Consider the following 6,000-nt stretch of genomic DNA (forward strand, 5'->3'; position numbering starts at 1 on the left):
CAAATTAACTAAAATCATCATTCCATTAAATAGAGAAAATTACATAATATTCCTAGAAAATTAAAAACAAAGTAGAAAAATAAAAGTTAAAGGTCCAAAATTAGATAGGTCAAGTGATACATAAAATCATCCTAAGGAGCTCTACTTTTTTTTTCAAAAAGAATCAAAATTCCGGAAATAGCTTTCCGGTTGTTAAAGGCTTCGTAGAACTCCGAGCCGAGGGGTGTTCCCTAGATGTTTTTAAAGCCATTCTTCTATCTCTCTCGGGAGGAAGAAGGCGGTTTCATTTTCCTCAACATCTTGTGGAGGGGGAGTGACACCAACCGGAACCCCTTGTAGTATGTCTCGAGGGGGTTCCAGGTGAATGGTGTACCATTCGGCCGGTATGATGACTTACGGTACCACATTCCATGCCCTTTGGGTGATAATTGGTACCAAAGGAGGAGAAGCGAGAATGTTCAACCTTTGGTGCAAAAGGTTGACCTCTCGAAGACATCCCTCTAGTCCCACCGTCAAATGATTAATACGGTCGACCAATGCTTCTTCCCACCCCGTCATCTCATCAATGGCCTCTCTTAAGGCGTAAACGTAGTTCACAAGAGAATCTTCAACCGTTGATGACCTCCTCCCTTGTCGGTTGTTCCTAGAGTGCGATGAAGATGTTCCGCTAGTTCTGCTCGCCATTCTGAGAAAACAGACCGAAAAGAGTTCAAATTTTATGGAACAGTACCTCGGACACGGCCCCGTGTTCATTGAGCACGGCCCCGTGTTCAGATGTCTGCAGATTTTTGGGACAATGAATCTTGGAGTTTTAAATTATTTTTAGGATTTTTAAAGCATTTTTAAGCAGAAATAACTTAAAACTCTGTTGTAGAACTTATTTTTAACAAGATTCCTTGAGTAAAAATCTATCAAACATCACCTTAAAGCTTGGAATCATGGTGATTTCAATCTCTAGTGGAGGTATTAAGGAAAAATTGAAGGAGAAGGTAATAGACAAGAGAGGAAAGGACAAGATGGTTGTTGAGAACCTTCTTTTAGAAAATACCTAGAATGGTATGTGTGAAGATCCCACCAAATCTCTGTCCCTGGAATGGTCCAGATATGCAGGATCCTTGGCTGCATTTATAGAAAACGACAGCATGCTACACACGGCCCCATGTCGGCTGGATACGGCCCCGTGTGCAGGCAGGATCCTGACACATTTTGTCCATATTCTGACAAAAAAGTCAGAAAGGAATCTTCTGGTGGACACGGGGGCGTGCTGACCTGGACACGACCCCGTGTCTAGAGGCTGTTTGTGAAGTTTCGTCTATTTCTAAGGAATTTATCCGGATCGGGCGGTTCCTTACTGGATGGAACAACCCCAAAGTGCCTGAGATACCCTAATTGCTCTAGATTAAGACGAGAACGCAAGAGGTTGTCGGTGAGGGTGATTCCTATGCTAAATGTAGGTGGACAAGTCCAACCCTTTCCCGGGCTCTCGTTAAAGAAGGTATATGTCGAATCGCTCGGGTCTATGTATGCATCGAACGAAGTCGATGGAGAGTCCTTCACGGCACAATCGACACAGGGACGACTATCGCTCAAGTCTTCGCTAGAGTTAGAGGTGATTTCGGGAACAACGAAGTTGTTTTTATCCGAATGCGATCTCAATAATTCTTCTTGGGTCTTGAGATGAATTATTGATATCCATCTTAAGTTCTTTTAACCAATTAAGAATTAGATCTTCTATTTGAAATAGTTCTTCAAGAAGCATTTCTCCTAGAAGGTCTGGTTGAGAGCATTCGAGGGAGAGATAGGGATTATTTTTACTTTCGCCCCTCTTAAGGCTACAGGAAAACAATGGGTCTATATAGTGGGGCTTGTAATTTAGAAAATAACATTCTAAATCTTTATGAGGGCCACCACATATTTGACACCACGTACCATAAGAGTGTCGAAAGTAAAAAATATCAGTATCACTCATGTTTGTGTCAGAAATTACCAACCGTCGGAATCTTATGGTTCTGTTTTCAGTAACTGATACTTGGGCACGGGGTGTGTTGAGTGGGCACGGCCCCGTGTTCAGCTACTGTCTGACTTAAAACAGGATTGCCAGTACCAAAGATTGGGCACGGGGCGTGTTCAGCGGGCACGGCCCGTGCTGAGTTCTGCAGAAGCTGAAAATCTAAGAAAATCCTAAAAAACAGAAAAATAAGAAAAACGATTAGGCCGTTGATTCCTAACTTTCTTAAAATCCTTGTGTCCCCGGCAACGGCGCCAAAAACTTGATGCGCGTGTGGTGTTATAGGTTTTTACATATATTTTTAGCCCTTTTTACACGTTAGTCAAGTTTTAAATTTATAAAACACGATATTTTACTAACACCAAACACACATATAGGCAAGTGCACCCATCGTGAGCGTAGTATAGTGTTGGCAAGATACCGAGGTCATCCAAGGACACAAGAGCTTTTAGTACCGGTTTATCCTCAACGTCTAATCAAATCAAAAGTTTAGAAAAAGGTTTTAAACTAGAAAATAAAAACTAAAAATGCTAAAAAATAAAAATAAAAGTAAAACAGATAGACAGGTCGAATCACTTGGATCCGACTCGTGTTTAGTGTAACCTTTGATTATTTCCGCACTTTTGCACTTTTTAAGAGATTATCTTAGTTATTGTAGTAGGCCCCTCTTTTGAAGGTGACGTTACCCTCAACCCAGTAGTTTGAGTCAGCAAGGATACAATCCTAAAGGGTTGGATTATTAAAAGATAATTAATTAAGTTATTAATGCGTAATGTGGTAGGCCCCTCTTTTGAAGGTGACGTTACCCTCGGCTAAATAGTCTGAGTCAGCTGGGATACAGTCCTAAGTAGCCGGGTTAATGTTTTAATAGTAGTTTACATATGAGGGGATCAAGGAGTTCGGACCCCCGCAATTCAATACCAGTGGGTATTGAAGGATGTCCTACTAAAGTTGACCTAGGTCCTTGCAGGATCTATACACTGAACAAGGCAAGACTCTTACCAAACCATTCCCTTAACCCCCGACCAGGTAGCCAACATATCTCCATATAGACCGTGGAGATATGAATGGTGAAAATGTTTTATTTTATATAGACAGTAAAATAATGCCAAGACACCACGGACAAATGATAAGGAAGATTCACCTTCAACATAAGAAACTAGTTATTAAAGTCATTAATACATAACCAAATAAAAAGTGCGAAAAGATTAAAAATAAAAAGTATTACATTAGACACTTGTCTTCACCAAGTGATGTAAGAGACTTAGGCAAACATGGCCTTTGATTGTCAAGAACTCTTACGAACAATCTTGGATCCCGAGACTACTCACACACTCTATGATGGATGATAGTGGTGGATGTGGGTTGTGATGGTGGTGGTGGGTGGGTGAAGTATGAGAGAGGTGGTTTGCCAAGGGATGGTTTGCAAATGAGCCAAGCACCCCTATTTATAGCCTGCACAGAAGCCCGGTCACGGCCCCGTGTCCATTTGCCACGGCCCCGTGTCCACCCATCTTCTCTTTCTTCATTAATTGTAGTTTGTCTGCATTAGTTGACCACGCCCCCGTGTCCGCTGGGCACGACCCCGTGTGCAGAAGCGTATCTGTACTATCAAGATTTTCCTAGATTCTGCGAATCTTAGAGTTTACCACGGCCCCGTGTCTGCTGGACACACCCCCGTGGTGGGTGATAGAAGCTTCTACAACTTTGTCTTTTCTGTAGACACTTGGGCACGCCCCCGTGCTCATTGAGCACGGGGCGTGTTCAGCCTTCTGTTCTCTTGTTTTTGCTTGCGAAGATGCTGTCGGGGGGTCGGGCATGCCACGTTTATTCTTTTTCTTGTATTTATGTTAGATTTAGCTGCCTTTTTGCTTCTTTTGTTCATTTGAGCTCATTTAATCCTGAAAATACAACAGGAAGACAAAAACACACTTTTTCCAATATTATTACTAAAAAAGGGTTAGTTTTATGCTACAATTGATGTAATTTATATGTTGCATTTTGCGCACATCATTTATTACTACAACAAAATGAAGATTATACATTTTTCTCTTCTCTCAATAGCTTTTACTACTAAAAAAATAATTGTGAGTGTGTTAATTAAGTAATAATGCCGACGTGCGTTGCGGCGCGGGTACATCGCAAACATCGAATGGATTAGTCCAAGCATTATGTGTCGTGTTAACCACACGAGAACGCGTGTTTCGACGTATCCGATTGAGCTTAATGTAACATGCATAAGCATTGCGATTTGATCCAAGCGTTATGTGTTGCGTTAACTACACGAAATCAAATTTGAAAAATCAGAAATGTTACACTTCTAACCGAAACATTGGGGGAGAGGGGCGGGTGCACCTCCCGTCCCTTAAAAGCTCCACCCTAATGTAATGATGATGGTTTGAATAGGTGACCTGTGGTTTTGTATGGTGGTGGCTCACAATATTGTTCATGGCTGTGGAGGCGGTTACTTTTATTGCTTTATGCCATAGGTTAAAAAATTTGGGGGTGGTCGGTGGCTTTTGATGTCTGTCGTAAGGAACATGCAAAAACCAACTAACTCTATAGCTAGGGTAAGCCGGGTATCAATCTAGGGGAGTTTGGTGGAAAGTGTCGTGAATTAAGAGCTAATACTAATTGCAAAGACGGAAAATCTTGGTTGTTTGAGAGTTGATTAACTAGCAATTTACTAAAACAAGGTTGTGATCAATGGGAGAAACAATGGTTCCTCTGGATTTCAGATTCAAGGTGAATTCAGTTTATGTTTAATTGTTACAGTTACATAGACATAACTGTATAATCCGATTAATTGATTGTGATAAAAGAGGACTAAGTACTCTGATTGGTTAACAATGAGAGGTTATCACATGATTATCAATTGCAATTACCAACCCTAATCCCATAGCAAATATATCCCAATTACTAGAACTCTCGGGAATTGAATGATTAAGAATCAAGGTTTAGGTAAAAACAACTGTTTACAAATCAATCAATTCAAACTAACCGGCAACAAGCATCGAATGCTTAGATTACTGGGTTTAAAAATTGTTCAATCATAAAACAAAGTTCACCTAGACGAATCCTCCACCCAGAGGAAACCACGAAGGAATTAGCCGCTCATCGCACACAAAAAATCTTCAAAAGCTTGAATAAATGACTGATTCATGATCTTGATCTTGGAATTGTGGAATGAATGATGAATGATGATGAAACTTGGTGCCCAAAGGTGTTTCTTGTCCCCAAAATTCGTCCCCAAAGCAACCTCCTTCGAAATTAGGGTAAAAACCCTTTTAAACCCATCAAAAACCATAATTACGCGCGCCGAACCGTAGCCTACGGTCTGCACCGTAGGTCATGGTATTGTGGGCAGAACCTCCAAACCATGGGTCACGGTTCAGACCATAGGTGCAGGTCTAGCCTTGTTGTATGTTTTCTTATGCTGCATGCCTAAACCGTGACCCACGGTTTATAAACCGTGGGTGAAAACGTGAATAGCCTAACTTGTGACACTTGTGCTCCTTAAACACTATAAGATGTAGAACAACACCATTTATCAAAGAAACAATGTATCTTGGTCTCAATATTTGTTTATTTGTGTTTGACTATTTCACAATTTGATTCTAGTTCGATTTCAAGCTTTAAATCGCTTTCTGGAAAGTTATACGCAAACTGATGCGTAAATGTAATCAGTTTAACGCGACAAACACTCCGGAACAGTGACATAGGCTTAACACACCTTAAATAACCTTTGCATAACTTAGAAATAAGTTTTTGAAAGGTTTGGTGTGCCAAAAACAAGTTTATTCGCTCATAGGGACTATTTGCGTCAAACTATGAAAGTCTGCCAATCCGTATAGTAACGAACATTCTGGAATATGATCATAAGCTAAACATACCCTAAATATCCTTTACATAGCTTAGAAATAGGCTTTGAGGGGTTTGGTATGCGAAAATACGCTTATTTGATCAATAGGGACTAAAAGCGTCAAAAAGTG

Source organism: Helianthus annuus, chromosome 1 (genome assembly GCF_002127325.2).
Source record: "Helianthus annuus cultivar XRQ/B chromosome 1, HanXRQr2.0-SUNRISE, whole genome shotgun sequence".
NCBI classification, from domain to species: domain Eukaryota; kingdom Viridiplantae; phylum Streptophyta; class Magnoliopsida; order Asterales; family Asteraceae; genus Helianthus; species Helianthus annuus.